A 20131-nucleotide genomic window follows, 5' to 3' on the forward strand; every position below is an offset into this window, starting at 1 on the left:
TAATTGCCTGTATGTAATGCACTTATATTTATGCCTTAATTATTTATGATCTCCCCTATTTATTGAATCATTAAGACAGTATTTATTTGACGTACCCTTCCACAGAAAAAGCCTTGTATATGGTGATTGTGTTATTATTTATTTAATCAGCAACTAAGAGAAAAAGAAGATAAACAGAGATATTTTCATAATTTTTACGGTGTAGAGTCGTTTTTGGAACGGATGCACGCATGGTTATTGTATGGGTATGACGTATGCTTAGCACGGTGCCTGATTCCTGACCACTCGAGCCAAGCTACCACTGTGTATGTCTGGAGAGACCCCGTTACCACCACCCTTTCCGGTGTGGGAGTGGAGTATTTCCAACAGGGGGCCTGTGGACTTTGGCGGTGCCTCCCTGCGCTTCCGGGCTGGCCTGCCATTGGTGGCCTGCAGGTCTGGTCGCCGCAGCCCCTGGGGGATGAGGCCTAGCGCCGCCGCCGCTTCTGCTCCTCCTGCCTTCTTTTTTCCCCCTAACATGAGCTGGCCCCTGAGGATTCGCCAGCCTTGTTGGGCCGTGGTGGGCCACCGCCTGGGGGTGCTGTGGGGAAGCGAGTCAAACAACTCGGCGGAGAGTCTGCGTGAAACCTGTGAAGTCCGAGCTGCAGGGGGGCTGACTTGACTCTGCATTGCACAAACCTGGTAGCGCTTGGACATGCAATTTCTTGAAGTAGCTCCGCGAGACCCGTTTTAACTGAAATTTTCCTGGACGTCTGGGGCTGCTCTTCGATAATTACTTCCCTCCAGCAACGGCGGAATACTGGGTGTATCGTCTGATCCTGGTGTGGAGCCTGGGGCTCTAAAATACCGACGGGAGCTGAGAGCGAACATTGTGGGGAACTGTGTAGCTTTGCGTGGGCGCGGCCTCCTTGCTCTGGTCGCCCTGACACCCACTCTATGATGCGAGTACCGAGGCTGTGACCTCCGGTGCAGCACCTTCGACCGGCTGGAGTCCTTGGGTCACCATCCAGGGAAGGTGAGTGTCCGGACCCCCGGGGCGGCCTGGACGGCTGAGGTGCGGCGCATCCGGGGATTGTGGCGGATGTTCTGAGTGTGCCTCTACAGCCCCCCGTCAGCCCCTGATTGACTCCCTCTCACCGGAAGGTCTTTGCCCACGGCATCCCAGGCGTGCTCCTTGCCTTTCTGAACTTCGCCCTGCAGAGGATCTTCGTATCGGGTTCTGGACTCTGTTCTTTAAGGACCCTTGATGGGATATTAACATGTATTGCTTTTCCCTCTTCGTTTTTTCTGGATATTGTTTTTTATGGGATTTTGCGTTTGCGCTTCCATCTCCCCTTGGTTCTATTTCCTGTATTTTGTTAACTTGTCCTTGTCGTTATAGGTTTCTTGGACGATTTTACAGAGTAAGTCCCAAGCCTGTAATCAACAAGATCACCTCTTCTTTCTTATAACTGCTGGGGGTTTTTGGTTCCGTATTTCCCTTGTTTTCCATTTGGAGAAGGTGTTATTTGGCTCTATTGGGAATTGGTCAATTTAGGCTTTTTGCCTTCCTTATGTGGATTTATTGCACCATTTCCCACGATTGGATGGAATTGGCCTGAACTCAAGTATTCTTCCCTCCAGGCCACAAGACTATCAAAAAGGGGATCGAGGCAATCAGGCCGGCTGCAGGTCAGAAGAGCCCCTGTTGCTGCTGCGAGGAAGTCGTTAGAATCCCTGATTTACCGGCCGTGAGGTGAACTGCCCTACGAGGCACCAGACTACAACTCCCAGAGGGTTTGGCTCGGCAACTAGCAACCGGCATCCACGTCACTGAATTACTGCGCCGGGGGGGGGGGGGGGGCGAAAACAGAACAGCGGCCCTCCAGCAGCGCGTGCCTGGGAAGCCTGGGCCAAGGGCAGGCCCGTCCTTGCCCGTCATTCTCAGGAAGAGGCAGGGCAGGGCCACCCCCCTTTTCACCAGTATTAAGGTTCTTTATACAGTTGTTCCTCTTTTCATGTGGTACTATTCATTTTGCCTACCTGGTAGGTAGGGTGATGTTTTGACTCTTGTATATCCCCAATGCACCTTCCTTGATGACAAGGTGTGACGACTCCGCTACCCACTTATCCTGTCCTTGCGAGACTGACTGGACTAGAGACTCTGTCCCTTGTGCCTGGATTTGGCATTGCACCTTGCACTTTAACGCTGTTTATTGTTTAACTATTGCTGCTAAAGCGCACTTTGTACTTTGCGAGGAGCACAACTAAGGCCCTGTGGTGTTTCGTTTTTGTTATTTTAGTATTCTGTGCTTTAGTTTTTACTTTGAATTGTACCTTGCATTTTGTACATCATACCTTGTATTTTGTAGTCTATATATTGCATATAGTAATTAGGCCAATACTACCAAATTTTGAATTTTTTTCTTTAGGGTGCGGTGTATTTCTCCTAGAGTCCCCCAAGCCTGATAATAATGAGTAAGCGGAAAACAAACCCAGGGAAAAGTGTGGTTGGTACACTAGACGCCTTCCTCTTGAGGGCTGAATCCGCCCTGATTCATGAAATCCAATTGATGGAACAAAGGTATCTCTTGATCCACACTCCCGATAGGTAGATTTTCCTTAACCCCTGCATTCTTCGACTCTTTACCGGCACTAAACCAGGATGCCTCTTTAGTTAGGCTTAGCCCGCCCCCATCTGCACCTACAGCTATAATGTTAAATCCTGGCTCTTTCTCTTCTCAGGAGCATGAACCTATTCCTATGAAAATTAAAGTAACTACTAAAGGGTAGAAGGCTAAGCCTAAATTAGATTGTATTAATGAATCCCTCCCTACCAAAAAAAAGGGACGTGGGTTTACTAAATCTAAAAAACAACCAGCACAGGGCACCCCTGGTGGGAAAGCACCATCTGTCCTCTCCACTAATGTTGTTAATGAGGGTAATCTCACCTCTATGAACCAGTTTATGCCAGAGCAACTATTTGATAACACCAAGGAGGGGAATTTTTGGAGTAGGCTAGAAACTATGCTATCCACTCTACTAGACCCTATGTTTCAAAAAATAAATGTGATAGAAGCTAGGTTGGCCAAGCTGGAGGGGACTTTTGGATGTAATCCTCCAGTTATGCCCCCAGCTAGTCCTCTCACACGCATAGATGACACAGTCATAAGGGGCAAAAGAGTTGTGGAGGAAGGAGCAGGGGGTGGGTCTACTGTAAGGTTTGAAGCAACTGGTGAGGCACAAGACAAGAATTGCCTTATTAGCACCAGGTTTAGAGGTTCAGATATTCCGGCCACCTTATGTCAGTTCACGAGCAGAGTAGGATCTCCCGTGACCCATAGGGAGAGGGAGCCAGTGGGCAGGTAAAACCAGCCATTGAATCTTCCGATCATAGATCTTCCACCGGAATCTACCCCATACGTAGTTGTACTGGGGTATGCACCCCCTCTCCCTATTGGGGCAACGGAAGATTACCCACAGCTGAGAAACAAATTAAATCACTGGTTTACCCACAATACCACCATGGGTCACTGTGTATATAAAAAATATTATTATGGCACGTAGGGTTAGTTGGATAGGGACCTCACGTAAATTGGACCCTGGTGACTGTGTTATCATAAATTTTAACAACCCCTTTCCTGCCGGGCGCATTTTATCCAGGGATAGTAGCCTCACTTCACTTACTAGATCTGTTATTAAGGCTTTACCCTTGGGTTATTTTTATAAGTCTGCCCCCCACAGGGAAATGCTGGATAATGGCCATAGGGTATGCCAACGAGGCGGTTGGTTAAATAATCCAGTTTATAGGCAACAGTCTTTCGCCTTAGACCATGTAGCTCCTGCTTTGGATGGGCAGTTATGTGGCACCCACACATTGGTGACAGAAAACAGATTCACAGCCTTATCCGGCTTGGAGAACTGCGATTGACTCAAGGCCCCTGTGTCCCCTGGATCATTATCAGTTACTCCTCTTCAAGCTTTAGGGGCAGCAGCTGTGTGCCATACATCAGTGAGGCTTAATAACTTTTTATCTTGGTACATTGCTGGGCTGGCTAATAAGTTCCTCGTTCCTCGGTGGGTATGTTACGTGAATCAATACACTATCATTTGCTTACAAGAAACGTGGTCGGTGGACTGTGACCTTTTTTTGGAAGGTTACAAGGCATTTTTTGTCCCGGCCATTCCGTCGGCAAGTGGTAGACCTAGGGGGGCCTAGTCACTTACATTTTGGTGGCCGTTGACTGTAAGTTGCAAGTGACCCCATCTACATATTTAGGAATTCTGGCATTGTCAGTAAGTAGGTGGGACACTAGATGGGGAATCTTTAACTTTTATAACTCGACGGTTCGCCTGCATGAGGTGTGCAATATTACCAATCTGGGTGCAATGATAAAACAAACCATGGGCCACAGAGTTTGTAACTTTTTGATTTCTGGTGATTTCAATATACACCCTTGCGGTGACCCCTCATCATCCTGCATCTCGGAGTTGGGTTGTCCCCGTATGAGGGACTTTCATTTTGAACACCATCTTCAAGGGGAACTGTTAAACAATATGCTAAATGAACTAGATCTAGTGGTCACAATGTCCTTAACTGACCCTCATACCAAGTTCCCTGTACCGACGTTCAAAGGAACTGGAAAAGGATCATTCATTGACTTTATTTTAATTTCTTCGCCGCTACAATCCTTTTGTAGTGGTTTTAACATTGTAGTTACTGAATTCAGTGACCATAACCCTGTATCAGTCTATATGTCGGGCCCACTATTGATAAAAACAGGGGAGGTTTTGATTAGGGGTTCCCTGAAAGCAACTAATGGAAAGCGCAGACTAAAATGGTCCTAGGTGTCTCCCGTTAGTTTTTTCAATAAGGTGAAAACATCTTGTGCCCAGGAATTAAAATTATGCACTCTGAGAGGTCCACTCCCAACGAGATCCTTGGCTCCTACGAGGTAATAGCGCAAACAGTGGGAGAATTGTTAAGTGCTCCGGCTAGAGGCACTGTGTCACAGGGCCCCAGATGGTTTGATGCCAGCTGCTCCAAATCAGCTAAACGGTTGAGGGAAGCTCTGGCAGCAAGACCGAGAATCCAATCCGAGATCCGTGGCTGTCGTAGGGAATATAAGCTAGCCCTGGCCAAACGCAAGGGAGCCCTGCAGGAAGATGCTTGGAAAGAGCTGACCGACTATGGTACTCTGAGGAACAGTGCCAGGTTTTGGAGTGTTGTGAATGGACCGCTGTTTGATAAGGAAGGAGGTGTGGGCCTTGCGGCTCACATCACAGAGGAGTGGGTATGTCACTTTAAAACCATGTTTGAATGCCCGCTTGAGCCTACTTATACAGAGCCCGAAAATAGGAAAGATGCTGTGATAAGCTTTGATATGAATGAGATCCTGGAAGCGATCCAAAGGCTAACCATAAATAAAGCTCCAGGCCCAGACGGGATCGCCCCAGATTTATTCAAATCGGATCCTCTGTTTTGGGCTCCGATTCTTGAGTCCCTATTTAATGCCGCAGCTAAGAATGGGTGCCCTCAGTCATGGGCTTCTTCAACCATAGTCCCAGTTTTTAAAAAGGGCAATAGAAACAGTACTCACTGTTATAGACCAATCTCGCTTATCGATTCAGTGGTCAAAGTGGTGGGTCGTGTCCTCTTACAGAGACTAACAAGCTGGGCGGATGAGAACAAGATATTGTCGGATGTCCAGTATGGCTTCCGACCAGGGCGCTCCACTGTTGCTCAGTGTCTTAATCTCTTTATGATATTGAATAAATACACTGTAGCACATTCTGGAACCATCCACCTTGCCTTCATGGATTTGTCATCTGCTTTTGACTGTGTAAACAGGACTAAGCTATGGCAGTCTATGAGGGCAATGGGGGTGGAAAACAGCATTGTCAACTTTCTTGAGGACCTGCATTCATCGACCACAGCTAATGTTAGGTACTCTCAAGATCTGCAGGTAAGAAGGGACTTCGAGATTAAGAAGGGTGTCCGTCAGGGTTGTATTTTGGCGCCTTTTTTATTTAATTCTTATATTAACGATTTAGAAAATGTGTTGAGGGCATCTCGAGCTGATTTCCCTTATGTAGGACAGCGGGGCATCCCCGTCTTGCTTTACGTGGACGATGCCGTCCTACTATCCAGAACTGAACTGGGTCTCCAAGCTCTTTTGGCTGCATTCTCTGGTTTTATGTCAGACCAGGACTTGTCCATCAATGCGTCGAAGTCCTATGTCATGAGGGTAGGGAGGCATATGAAGAGGAGCTTCCAGTTCAGAACTGGTAATGATAAGATTCCCCGTACGAACGTTTTCTCTTATTTAGGGGTTTTATTTGACGATCAACTTAAGTGGGACCTTTTTAATTCAGAAAAAAAAGGGGATCTGGTTCGGGCAAATGCAGCAATTTTTAATTTTGCCTCAAAAGTGTGGAAGAAACCGACTGGTGCAATGTTGCAAGTGTATCAAGCAAAAAGTCTAGCGATAGCATCTTATGGTAGTGAGATTTGGGGATACACGGCAACAGTCAGTGGAAATTTTTTTTTTATAAAAAGATTATTATGTGTCCCGCGAGGAACCTCGAATATGGCGGTACACGAGGAATTGGGTGTCCCCTATTTAAGCGACACTCTTGCCTTACGCCCTCTGATTTTCTGGCTAAATTGTTGGTTAAATAAAGACCTACTGCTCACTCATTTGATCTTAAAAAATTGTCTGGGCCTAGATAACCTGGTTATTCCCTGGCTTAATTATATTAAAAAAGGGTTTGAATGGATTGGGCGGGGCATCCTATTTCTTAACCCAGATGTTATCGTAAGAAAGGTTGTGGAATTAACTAAGTCTGCCTTTCTGAGCCGAAGGCAAGCAGATCGGGATTCAGTAGAGGTCCAGAAACTGAGTGTTCGAGCATACCTACCGCTTAAATCAACACCTTTGTCAGAACCATATCTTATGGGGTCCTTGACGACACATGAAAAATTTCTTTTAACTAGGTTCCGGTTCAACCTTTTTCACCTCCTGTTAGCCAGGCCCAAGGGGGCTTCCAGGGGTCAAGTGCTAGCATCCTGTGGCTGCGACGGAAAGTCTCCTCAGGATTTGCTGCACTTTATGTTTTTTTGTAACTTATATGAAGTCCCCAGGAGGCATTTTTTAGTTCCTATTCTAAAGAAATTAAATTTTAACCAAGTCAGACCAGCTCTTATGTACCTTCAATTGTTGAAGGATGATTGTATCATTTTTATAGCAGGGTTTTTAAAAGCATCTTTGAAATCTAGGCACTTTATGGACATGTAGAGTTTTCTCTTTTAGACATATTTTTAGATTATTTACAGTAAGGCAACGGAGTCTGTTTTAAAAAAAGAAAATAGTGTTAACGTTTTTATGTATTGTATCTGTGTAACTTTTATGGTTTTACAAACAAAAACCGAATAAAGTTTATTGATTGATTGGGTGCTGTGTGGCTACGGTGGGTGCCCTAGGGCCCAGACGGTGGAGCGTGCCCGCCTTTATATCCGTATAAGTAACAAGGGAACCCGATAAAGGTAGCTAAGGACCACGGGTGAATTCGTATTTTTGTTAACAATAGTCCCTAGCGTAATCTTGGTTAGGAAAACTAATTCGACATAGACTTCAATGAGACCTATGTGAGTTCCTCCTGTGTCCAGCCGGACAGAGGAGCATTTAATCTTGAGTTACACAAAATTATAAGTTAGAATAGTGAAGACTGATGAAACAAGGGCACAGTCCTGTACCGAGTTTTCAACAGAGAGGGAAAGGGAAGATCAAAAAATTAGAAGAAAGTACAAAGTAATAACAGGCAAAAACGCTTTGGAGCGATCATGGGGGCTTACAATACAGTAATCAACTTAAGTAAGCTCTAGCCAACAGTATCCACAATACATTTACACAATGGATACAATGTGGAACTGTTATGGAAAGTCGACGTGACGTTTCGATCCCTAGCTCCTAGTATACTGGGATCATCATCAGGACTAAAGGGTTTTCAAAAGATTGCCTGGTATGATTGTAAAGCCTGTGGACGTTAATGAGGGAAGGAAGGGGAGAACAAAAAATAAATAAAATCAGCATTTCGTATGACAGCATTCAAAAAGACAACAATAGAACGGCAATTGTGTGCTCAGGAATAGTGCCGCATGCGACAAATGGTGATGGAAGAAACAAGTGATGATGCGACAATTTAGTCGTGTACGTGGCAGTGATGGAGTAGCCGCGCGAAGGATTGTGATGGGCGGTCTTACAGTGGGGGCTGTTCCGCAATTATCAATTGCTTGGAGAAGTGCCTGATGTTGGGCGAGACATGAGAGTGATTCTTCATTAAATCCCACTAATACCTTTGCAACGATGGAGGGAGGTTCATGCGACGATGCGAAAATTGGCGTGCGAAGCTGAGGTCGTGGGGTGATGGAGGAGTACACGGCAAGGAAGACTGGTAGTGGTGAAATGGTAGAAACATGCAAGTTACATGGAAAGGTGCCTGGAGGTGAGCAAGGAGTGGGAGTGATAATGACCTAAATTAGGTGATTGAGTATATAATTGATGTGTCAAGGTTGGACACCGAAGGGCGGTTGGAAGTTCCTGGGAATTCTTAGGGGTGGGTTCCGCTCTGGGTAAGAACGGGGACGTCCGCCTAGGTAGCGGGATTGGCCAGACACGGTCTTGGATCTGAAAGTAAAGCTAGTATTAGAAGGTGCCTGGGTGGGGGGCCGGTCAGGGGACAGTCAAGTAAAAGGAGGTCATGCTTACCAGAACGGTGGTTTAAGGGGACACGCTTTTTTTCGAGCAGTGGATAAAAGAGCGCGTCTGGTGGAGTGTCCGGGCGGCAGCTACAAGGGCTGTCCGTGTTCCGTGATTGAGCTAAATGGGGGGGAAGGCTGATTAGTAGAATACGGGAATAGCCAGCGGCGATCTATGCATTGAACGTGAAGCTCGTATCAGGAGGTGCTTTAATCGGGGGCCGGTCAAGGGACAGTCAAATGAGAGGAGGGCATGCTTACCGGATCGGTGGGTTAAGGGGACACGCGTACTTCGAGAAATGGATAAAGGAGCGCGTCTGGTGAAGTGTCCGGGCGGCAGCTACAATGGCTGTCCGTGTTCCGTAATTGAGCTAAATGGAGGGGAAGGCTCATTAGTAGAATGAAGGTATGGCGGAAGGTCTAAGGAGCTGCACGGGGTTGGCGCTTACCTCGTCAGAGTCTCAATGCCGCGATGGGAAGTCAGAGTCAACCGGCGATGGGGACTGGACTGGAGGATGCAGTGTTGGTTTAAGACAGCAAGGAATGGTGAAAATAAAAATAGGACTGTGTCGGTGGGGTGCCAAGAACGGCGTGAGTGCGGGGGCCATTTTGGAGTGGGGAAAAGAGTGGTCATGTGAATAAATTGCAGGATAAAGTTTGAGAGATAAGCCTTGACGATAATTTCAAGGAAAACAGGTTGTGAAAATATGGTAAAATGCAATATAAGTTACAAGATTTAGAAAAACAGCAGCAGACAAATTGCATGTAAATAGTGAGGGAGAACAGTACAGTTTCGGCCATTCAAGGATGTTCAAAAAAAGAAAAAAAGAAAAAGTCTCTGTTTTTGAATAAAGTTTTAAAGGAGCGTTGTCCAATCCTCGGTCCTGTTCAGGCCTTTTCGAATTGAATCATAGGTGATGATTGCTTTTAGTTCCTCTTTGTTTAGGATCTGGGCCATGTTACCCCCACGTTGTGGTAGTTTCAGCACTTTCAACACTGTCCAGTGGATATCATCCTCATTGTGATTAGCCTCTCCGAAGTGATCGACGAGGGGCGCATTTGGAGTCTTGCACCGGATTCGGCTTCTGTGTTGGCAAATTCTCGTTTTTACTCTTTGTGTGGTTTGGCCAATATAGATCTTTTGGCATGGGCACATGATGAGGTAAATTACATTCGCAGTGTTACAGTTGGAAAAGGAATTGCTGAGTGCAGTGATGTTATTGAACGTGAAACTTTTACCTTCCATTGAAAAAACACAAACATTGCAACTTCTGCATTTGAAATGCCCTAGAATGGGGGGAAGGCCCCAAGCACCCTCAAGAGTGGAAGTATTGATAGGAGAGGGTAGAGAAGCACGGATCAGGTGATCCTTCAGATTTTTGTTCTTTTTAAAGGCAAAAAGTGGTTTGTCTAATGTGAGGGTTCCCACGTTCAAAATTGGCCAATGGTGGAGTATCCTTTTCCTCAGTTTATTTGAAACTGGCGAAAAAGTAGTGACACAGGATATTCTTTGTGTTTCTTTTTTGGGTTTGGGGGTCAGCAGGATTTCCCTTGGACAATACCATGCACGTTTGGAGGCATTCTTCACGATTCTCTTAGGGTAGCCTCTCGCTTTCAATTTTAGGGAGAGATAATTTGCTTCTCTGAAATAGTCAATTTTGCAAGACCAGTTTCTCCTTATTCTAAGGAACTGAGAGTAGGGCAATGAGTCCCTAAGGGCCCTAGGGTGGTTACTGGTGTAGTTCAGTAGAGTGTTCCGCTCGGTTGGTTTGCGGTACAAACGTGTGAGTAATTCGCCTTCAGAGTGGAAGATTGAAAGGTCTAAGAAGGCAATGGAATCTTTGTCAGTCGTAATGGTGAATGACAGGCCTGAACAGTTGTTGTTCATCCAATGTACAAAAGAGATTAAGGACTCTGTGTTCTCTTTCCAGATTATGAAGATGTCGTCTATATATCTGCGCCAGAAGCAAATGCAAGAAAAGAAAGGGTTTGAGTCAGTGAGAATGACATTAGATTCTAGTTGGTCCATAAACAGTACTGCCAGATTAGGGGCGAAAATTGCACCCATTGAGGTACCTTTGATTTGTTGGTAGTAGATGTTGTCAAAAAGGAAGAAATTACGTGTGAGGCAGATTTCAAGGAGTTGTAAAATGAAAGTAGTTGGGACGGCATGAGGACGTGGTCTTAAGTCAAGGGTCTTTTTTATTGCCAACAGGGCGGTTGTCTGTGGTATGTTGGTATATAGTGATTCAACGTCCATAGTACATAATGTTTCAGATGCAGGGTTATAAGGATGGTGTTCGATGAGATTGATCATTGCCATTGAGTACCTGACATAGCATTGTGTATTAGGAACAAATTCTTTGATGAAGAAGTCTACATATGAGCCTAGTGGTTCTAGGATTGAGCCACAGGCTGAAACAATGGGACGGCCTGGGGGGTTAGTTGTGTTTTTATGCATTTTGGGGAGTGTGTAAATGACTGGGGTGCGTGGTGTTTTCACGTTTAGAAAGGTGAATTCTTTTTTGGAAAGAAAACCGGCATGGAGGCCATCTGTGGTTGTCTTATGAATGAATTCCTGGATCTCTTTAGTGGGATTTTTTGCCAGTACCAAGTAGTGATCTTTATTATCCAACTGTCGTTGAATTTCAGCTATGTAAGCTGCCTTTTGCTGAAGGACTATACCGCCACCTTTGTCTGCACTTTTGATGATTATCGAGTCATTCTCTTTGAGTTGACCGATTGCCAGTTTTTCTTTCAACGTAATATTGAAAGGAATGAAATGTTTGTTGTTCTGAATAATGGCGAGATCTTTTAGAACCATTTTTTCGAAGGTGACTATTTCAGAGGGGATCATTCCTGCCGAGGGTGAGAAAGTAGATGGTGGTCGGAAGGGAGTGTTTCGAATTTGTTCTGGGGTGGGGTGTAGCTGGAAAAAGGCTTGGAGGCGAATACGCCTAAAGAACCTGAGAAGTTCTGTGTGTAATTCCATAAAGTTGGGTGGCACTGTAGGGACAAAAGATAAACCTTTTTTAAGGAGGAAAAGTTCATCTGTGGCAAGTAAATGGCTTGACAGGTTGAAAATGGGAATGGTGTCAATGTATTGGGGAGGAGGATGATCACTGGCTACCATTGGTAGAAGTTGTTGCGAGTCCTGCGTTCTCCCGGTGGGTTGTACCATCTTTGGTTTCTCTTGCCCCTTCCTCGTTGTGGAGGTTCTTGGGGGGCCTCTGGCTAAAAAAGGCGGTTGGTGGGCGCCTCCACGTCTTGTGGTGCTGGTGCCTTCACCTGGGTCAGAACTATCAGATGATTCTGCTGACGTTTCTGAAAACCCTACAAGATTTTGGCGTCTGTTGTATCTGCCCCAGGGGCGATTGTTTTGATAAGTGCCGTAAGATCTATTGGTATAGAAGTCTTTATGTAAATATGGATAGGTGGCCTCTATGCTGTAGGATCTAAGGTCTTTCTTAATTTTATTTGACTTCTTATTCTGCTCAATTCTATGAAAATCTGATACAGTTTTCTCAATCTGTTCAAGTAATTTCTTTGCCTCTGAAGTGGGATTAGAATCCTGAATTTGTTTGTAGAGATCTGAAATTTCTGTTTCTAAGGCTTTCAGTGTTTCTGTGGCAATATCTATACCTAATACTAGCCAATGGCGTGAGCATGTAGTTCCTATATAGCTAAAGTTTGTTATATACTTAGGGTTGTCAGTAAAGATCCCAGGGATATTGCGTACCTGCAGGCCAAGGGGAATGACCTCTGCTTTGAGATATTCTGTGAGCATTAAAACCATGAGTTGTAACCGGACCTGTTTTTTCTTAAGTTTCTCCAGTTGCTCGGGTATTGAGGTATTTAGTGTTGTGGGTATGTCTGCGGTGTCAGATAGTAAAGAAGGACCTGAGCAAAGTTGTTTGATATAGTCGTCGGTGTACAGTGGTGCAAAAGCTGACATGCTATGATCTTGAAATAGAATGAGGAGTGAAGAATGAGGAGTGAAGTAAAGAATTGTAAATAAAGTAGAAAGTAAAGTAGAAAACAATACTAGGTAGGCCCGACCTGTAATAGGTTGGGGAGGGTAGAGCAAACCCTTGCAATCCAGCGATTGCGCTATGTAACAGTATAAGTAACAAGGGAACCCGATAAAGGTAGCTAAGGACCACGGGTGAATTCGTATTTTTGTTAACAATAGTCCCTAGCGTAATCTTGGTTAGGAAAACTAATTCGACATAGACTTCAATGAGACCTATGTGAGTTCCTCCTGTGTCCAGCCGGACAGAGGAGCATGTAATCTTGAGTTACACAAAATTATAAGTTAGAATAGTGAAGACTGATGAAACAAGGGCACAGTCCTGTACCGAGTTTTCAACAGAGAGGGAAAGGGAAGATCAAAAAATTAGAAGAAAGTAAAAAGTAATAACAGGCAAAAAGGCTTTGGAGCGATCATGGAGGCTTACAATGAAGTAATCAACTTAAGTAAGCTCTAGCCTTTAAAAAGAACAAAAATCTGAAGGATCACCTGATCCGTGCTTCTCTACCCTCTCCTATCAATACTTCCACTCTTGAGGGTGCTTGGGGCCTTCCCCCCATTCTAGGGCATTTCAAATGCAGAAGTTGCAATGATTGTGTTTTTTCAATGGAAGGTAAAAGTTTCACGTTCAATAACATCACTGCACTCAGCAATTCCTTTTCCAACTGTAACACTGCGAATGTAATTTACCTCATCATGTGCCCATGCCAAAAGATCTATATTGGCCAAACCACACAAAGAGTAAAAACGAGAATTTGCCAACACAGAAGCCGAATCCGGTGCAAGACTCCAAATGCGCCCCTCGTCGATCACTTCGGAGAGGCTAATCACAATGAGGATGATATCCGCTGGACAGTGTTGAAAGTGCTGAAACTACCACAACGTGGGGGTAACATGGCCCAGATCCTAAACAAAGAGGAACTAAAAGCAATCATCACCTATGATTCAATTCGAAAAGGCCTGAACAGGACCGAGGATTGGACAACGCTCCTTTAAAACTTTATTCAAAAACAGAGACTTTTTCTTTTTTTCTTTTTTTGAACATCCTTGAATGGCCGAAACTATACTGTTCCTCCTGTGTCCGGCTGGACACAGGAGGAACTCACATAGGTCTCATTGAAGTCTATGTCGAATTAGTTTTCCTAACCAAGATTACACTAGGGACTATTGTTAACAAAAATATGCCTGTATATCCTGCCGCCTGCGGAGGGCTAGCGTGTCCCTATTTCCCTCCCATCGGCGGTCTGTCAAACCGCGGAGGTACGTGTTCCGGTGCAGATGGCGTCATTTGTGATGGGCGTGGGGCCATTGAGTCCGTATCATATCCCTGGGCTACGTATCAACGTTTGTGGGCTCAGCGGCCAGATCGGGCCGCATGGTACGTTGTCCGACGCTGTTGCTTCTACTACGATTGCGTCACCTGTGCCAGCCTCACTTTCGGAGTGGGGGCTCGCCGGTCCCCGACTGACTGTCACCCAGGTTGTCGGGGGGACACTCAGCCAGCCATGACGAGAGACAAGCCCGGGGGGGATGGCTCGACCAAGCAGAGCACGATGGATAAATTCACCAGCCCGGGGGCCTCTGCAGCAGCGTCTGGAGGGACCCAGGGAGAAGTACCCAATAACGCCACTCTCATGGCAGCCATCGTGCAGTCTAGGGACGCCCTTGATGCCTAAATCGGAGCGGTGGGCTCAGATGTTATGTTACTGTGGCTAGACCTTCGGAACGCGGTGGCTCGCATTACTGAGACAGAATCAAGAGTCTCGGCATGGAGGATGATGTTACCAGCGGGGCCTGGCATTGAGGGTGGAGGATGCTGAGGGAAGGGCGTGCCCCAACAATCTCCGCTTCGTTGGATTTCCGGAGGGGTGTGAGTCTGGAGATATGGAGCGGTTCCTCACTCAGTGGTTGGAGAGCTGGCTGCCCCCAGAATCCCTATCCAGATGCTTCGTCGTTGAGTGCGCCCATAGGGCCCTGATGCAGAAACCCCAGGTGGGGGCTCGCCCGAGGCCTGTAATCGCAAAGTTGCTCAACTATCATGACTGGGACGCTATCCTTAAACAGGCTAGGGCAAAAGAACCACTGCTGTATGATAATGCCCACATCTTGATCTTTCCTGACTATACAAAACTGGTCCAACAGCAAAGGCAATCCTTTCTTGCAGCTAAAGCCCACCTCCGAGAGCTCCAGCTTCTATATGCGTTGCTCTACTCGGCCAGGCTGTGGGTTTTGTATCGCTCTCATACCCACTTCTTTGATTCTTTTTTTTGATAACTTTATTTCGGTCAGAGACCATAAAAGCACAGATAAAATATGTACATACAAGGTAAAATACATAAATAGTTGAGAACCTTAGTTAAAAGATTATTAAACAATAAGTTATCAAATGGCGGATGGCAATCATTGCAATTAATCACTATTTAACACAATTAATCAAAGTAGACCTTCTACGCTACATACCATATAAAAAACGAGAGACAGAGAACACAATGGAAGGTGAAGTATCATATCTTAAAATTCTACAGGCTTGAGCGCATTGTTTTAGGCCCAGATTTCTACACAATGGTGCCAACCAGGATCTCCGTATTGCACTATAGGCAGGGCAGAAGAATAAAACATGGACCATATCTTCTTTGCTGTTGTTACAAGCTGGGCAGATTCCCTCTTCTCGTCCAGCCCATTTGCAAGTCAATGCCCCAATCGGCAGACAGCCATGTCTTAATTGTGTGTATAGTTTTCTTGCCATGGGAGGTTGTATTAAATCCAGAAATTCCTCCCTCCTGGGCACAAGTTTTACCTGCAGAAATTCTATAGACAACCTACCCATAGTTGACGAACAGTACAGCAAACTTAAATTATACTGTCTCAGGGAGGCCAGCAGCTCAGTTCTCCGCACCGCTGGACAACTCTCCTCTGGGGTCTCCCATAATTGGGATAAACCTATTTGGTATGCAACAGCTTTAATGTGGGATAACCAGGGTATATTTTTGCTCTTCAACCGCCCCCAAACTGCAGAAAACTCAGCTCTATAATCATCAAGCTCAGGTACTGTCCAGAGCCTTCTCCAATACAGGAGAGGTCGAGCCGCTAACAGTTCTGAGATGGGCTCTAGACCTAGATCTAGTCTCAAAGGTATGAGCGGGGTACTCTGGGGGAGACCTATCAAATTCCTCATAAATGCCTGCTCAACCCTAAGAAGGCTTGATGTGCGCGTATGGCCCCAGAGTTCTGCACCATACATTACAGCAGGTCTGGCTTGGGCGCCGTAAATTTCAAGCACTGGGGAGACTGGCTTGAATTGGGTTGTGCTCTGAAACTTGCCAATACCCCCTACGATCTGTGAAAGCCTCAGGGCAGATTTGGCTACCTGGGGGCCCCAACAGAAATCTTCAGTCAGGGTGACGCCCAGGTATACAAAAGTTCTCACCCTTTCAAGCAGGGTGCCATTTAACACAGGGCTAGGGCGGGTGCGTTTCGGGGGACCAAAGATCATGAACTTCGTCTTCTCTAAATTAATCTCGAGTCCCCGCGAGGCGCAGAATGATACAAAACCGTCCAGGACCCGTTGGATGCCTGTTGATGTTCGAGACAACAATAAAGTATCGTCTGCGAACATCAGAGCAGGCACCCGACCTGACGCCAACCAAGGGGCATCACTATACCTAATGCTATCTAGTTCACCCACCAGGCCATTTATGTACAGACTAAAGAGCGTAGGGGCCAGGGCGCAGCCCTGGCGTACGCATCTGGTTACGGGGAAGCGGGCTGATAATTCCCCGTTCTTCCCACACCTGACCTGGGCATAGTTCCCTGCATGGAAACGCTTCAGGACGTCCAATAGATAGGGCGGGAGGTCTAGTTCTTTCAAGACCCTCCATAAACTCTCCCTGGGCACAAGATCGAAAGCGGCCCGCAGGTCTACGAAGACCAGGTAGAGGCTGCCACCCTCAACACTTACTGTCTTCCAGAAAAGGACCTGCAGCCTAAAGAGTTGGTCCAGGGTCGAGATCCCAGATCTAAAGCCGGCCTGAAGGGTGGTCATTACTTCGTGCTCATCCGCCCACCCAAGTATTCTATCCAGGAGAATCCGGCCCATTAGTTTCTGGGTGGTATCCAAGAGACTAATCGGCCTGTAATTTGAAGCCACTAAAGGGCAGCCCTTCTTAAAATTGGGGACGATCTCAGCCCCCGCCCAGGTGTCTGGTAGCTTGGCTCCCAAGAGAACCGCATTGAACAATACGGCCAGGTACGGTGCCCAGATTTTTGGCTGGGAACGAAAGAGGTCACCCGGTACCCTATCAAGGCCTGGTGCTTTATTAGGGAGCTGCCTAGAGGAGGTGTTCCAGTGGACTGATGAGACAGTGTGGCTGCGTCCTCATTCGCCGCCCGGGAAGGATTCTGACTCCTCTACGAGCAGGGTGGCTAGAAACCTGCCCAGGGTCAAGGGGAGAGGCTCCAGGCGCTCCAGATCTAGACGGCGATCCAAGTCCGGCGATGCCCCATCTCGCACGGGGTCTTCCTCGCATCAGAATGCACCAGCTGATTGATTGACATTTGGAACAATTGTCTAAGGACCTCAGGTATATCGTATTGGCCGGAGTAGACTGAAGACGGCCGATATCTCTGCTGGACATCGACGTCCAGAGATTGGGCCAGCAGACAATGGGCTGTAAGTTGGGGATCCATTGGCGGGAGAGGGCTGGGACCTCCTGTTGGGGTCTGCCCGCTCTGCCTGCCGCCACAGGTACTTCACTGTTCTTGAGGTATAGGGTGGGGGGGGAACTAGTTGGGTTGTTTTGGGGAGTTATCGATTTGTAATCGCACTGATCTCTCTTCTGTTGGAGCCATGCCGCGCTCCCTTGACCGTGTCCTCTGTATATCTCACGTTCTTGAAGCACCCTGATGGCAGCCACGTTGGTTAGTTCGTCAGATCCCACCGGGTCTCTGCGGATAATGAGCTGGAATGTGAGAGGGGGCTAGACAAGATCAAACGTGGGGCAATCCTCAAACAAGCTAAGCGCGCCCGCGCCGATATCTTAATGTTGCAAGAGACGCACCTCATGGGGACAAAGGTGCTGTGCTTCCAACACTTTGGCTACATACATGTGTTCCACTCGGGGTTTGCAAGAGGGTCCCGGGGAGTCGCAATCCTGGTACATCGCCGAGTCCCCTATACACATGTTAAGACGTGGGGAGACATACAGGGCAGGTACCTTTTTCTACAGGGCACAGTAGGTGGTGAAACTGTGATATTGGGGAGTGTATATGCCCCCCCGCCGTTATCCTGGGGGCTGGTGGAGAAACTTGTGACCCTGTGGGCGGACATACCGGAGGGCCTGACAGTAGTGGGTGGGGATTAGAATGATGTGTTAGATGTGGCCAGGGATCGGTGGAGGCGGGGTGTCCCCCTGAGGCCTGCCACCCCACCAAGCTCCATTCCCCGGTGATGGGCCTAGACTGGGTTGGAATCCATTTGGATTGTATTTTCCCTGCTACTACACCCCATAAAATCACTAGTACAGGGACCCTCTGATGTTTTTTATTGCCTAGACTGGGTTGGCCCTTGGCGCAGGATACATGGCATGACTCAAGGCTATACCTACCTATTGACCGTTCATGTCTCTTTTTCCCGCATTGATTGTATCTTTGTCTCCCGGGGGCAGTCAGTAGGGTGGTGGCGGCAGATATTCTTCCCCGTGGGCTCTCAGATCATTCGCCGGTGGCAATTACCCTGCGAGCTGGAATGGTGTACGGGCCATTTCTGTGGCGTCTCTCGACCTGGAACCTCCAGAAAGAAGATTATAGGGAAGATATGGAAAAGGCCATTGATCAGTATTTATCGCTTAATGTCGGGTCGGTGCGGGAGGCCAAATATCTTTGGGAGGCAATGAAGCCCACCCTTCGCGGGGTAGATATCTCCTTCTGTGCTGCAGCCCGCAAGATGCGCAGGGAGTCTCTTCTTAGGGCAGAAGCTGAAATTCTGGGTCTGGAGGAGAGCAGCAGGGAAGAGGGGGGGCGGCAGGTCTGCCGCCGACTGCTGCTCGCGCAACAGAGCTATTCACACCTTTTGTTAGATGAAGCCCGTCAAGCATGGCTGGCGACCCGGAGCAGGATTTATCAGTGGGGAGATAAGTCGAGCAAGCTACTACACAGATTATGTCAGGGGTCGCAGGGCTCCCTGGCTCTCCCAGGTATAATGGGATCGGACGGGTCACCTATACTGGACCCTTTGGCTATTGCTGAGAGCTTTGCGCTGTATTATGCGGATCTCTATGCTCCTAAGGAATACCTATCGGCAAAAGTAATAGGCCGCTTCCTGGATGATCTTCCACCTTGGGCCCACCCAGACGATGTTCTTGCAGAGCTGGACTGCCCCTTAACAGAAGACAAGTTGGGTGCCGCCCTTAGTGAGTTGCACCCCAGGAGGGCTCCAGGTCCCATTGGTTTCCCAAACAAATTCTTTAAGCGGTATTTCCTGCAGCACGGCCCCCATTATCGCAAGGAGGGAGCTAGAGAGCGGGGATACCTGCCCAGCGACCGGAGGCATGCAGAAGTAGTAGTATTTCACAAGCCCGGTAGACCTCCCGAACACCACGCGTCCTATCACCCTATTTCCCTCCTCAATGCCGAAGCTAAGGTCCTGGCCAAGGCGTTGGCCAAACACATTCAGCCTCATATCTCCTCTCTAGTTCATCCGGATCAGGCCGGTTCATGCCCCAGTGGGCGACCCGTCACAACATCCGTCGGGCTCACGTAGCTATTGCAACAGTCAGGGGCTTGGGGGAGCGCGCGGAGCTCCTGCTTGCGGATTTGGACCGCGCATTTGATTCTTTGACTTGGGTGTATCTATTTGCGCTCTTGCGTAGACTGAATATAGGGCCTCGGTTTCTGTCCTATCTTACTCTCCTGTATACCGACCTCATGGCGTCTGTACATGTAACGGGCTCTGTCTCATCGGCTTTCCCCATTGGTCAGGGCACCAGACAAGGGTGCCCACTGTCTCCATATCTGTTTGCCTTGGCCATGGAGCCCTTGGCTGCATGGGTGTGGATCGACCCCAGGTGACCGGCCTAGAATGGACAGATGGACTGTCAGATCGCATAGCCCTGTATGCTGATAACGTGTTGTTTTTCCTCACCAACTTGGACAGGACGGGCCCGCGGCTTTTGCGCATCATGCAGATATTCGGGGAGACTTCTGCCCTTTACATGAACCCGCGGAAGTCTACCCTTTGGGTCCTAGGTGGGGAGGGCGATCTTGGCACGTGGGCATCTGCTGTGCAGGTGGTGCACGGGGGGATGAAATATCTGGGTGTGTTCCTCTCAGATTCGCAGACCACCTCATGGGACAGGAACTTGGTGCCG

The 20131-nt window shown here is 47.5% G+C and overlaps 1 long non-coding RNA gene across 1 annotated transcript in view; it reads left to right on the forward strand.

Moving 5' to 3' along the window:
* The first annotated feature begins 287 nt into the window (after positions 1-287).
* Positions 288-20131, forward strand: part of LOC146871847 (uncharacterized) — a 59029-nt gene continuing 39185 nt past the window's right edge. Inside the window, exon 1 of the long non-coding RNA XR_014981170.1 lies at positions 288-1015. This is a non-coding gene — a long non-coding RNA (uncharacterized LOC146871847). The remainder of the gene's footprint in view (positions 1016-20131) is intronic.

Source organism: Triturus cristatus, chromosome 1_1 (assembly GCF_964204655.1).
Source record: "Triturus cristatus chromosome 1_1, aTriCri1.1, whole genome shotgun sequence".
NCBI classification, from domain to species: domain Eukaryota; kingdom Metazoa; phylum Chordata; class Amphibia; order Caudata; family Salamandridae; genus Triturus; species Triturus cristatus.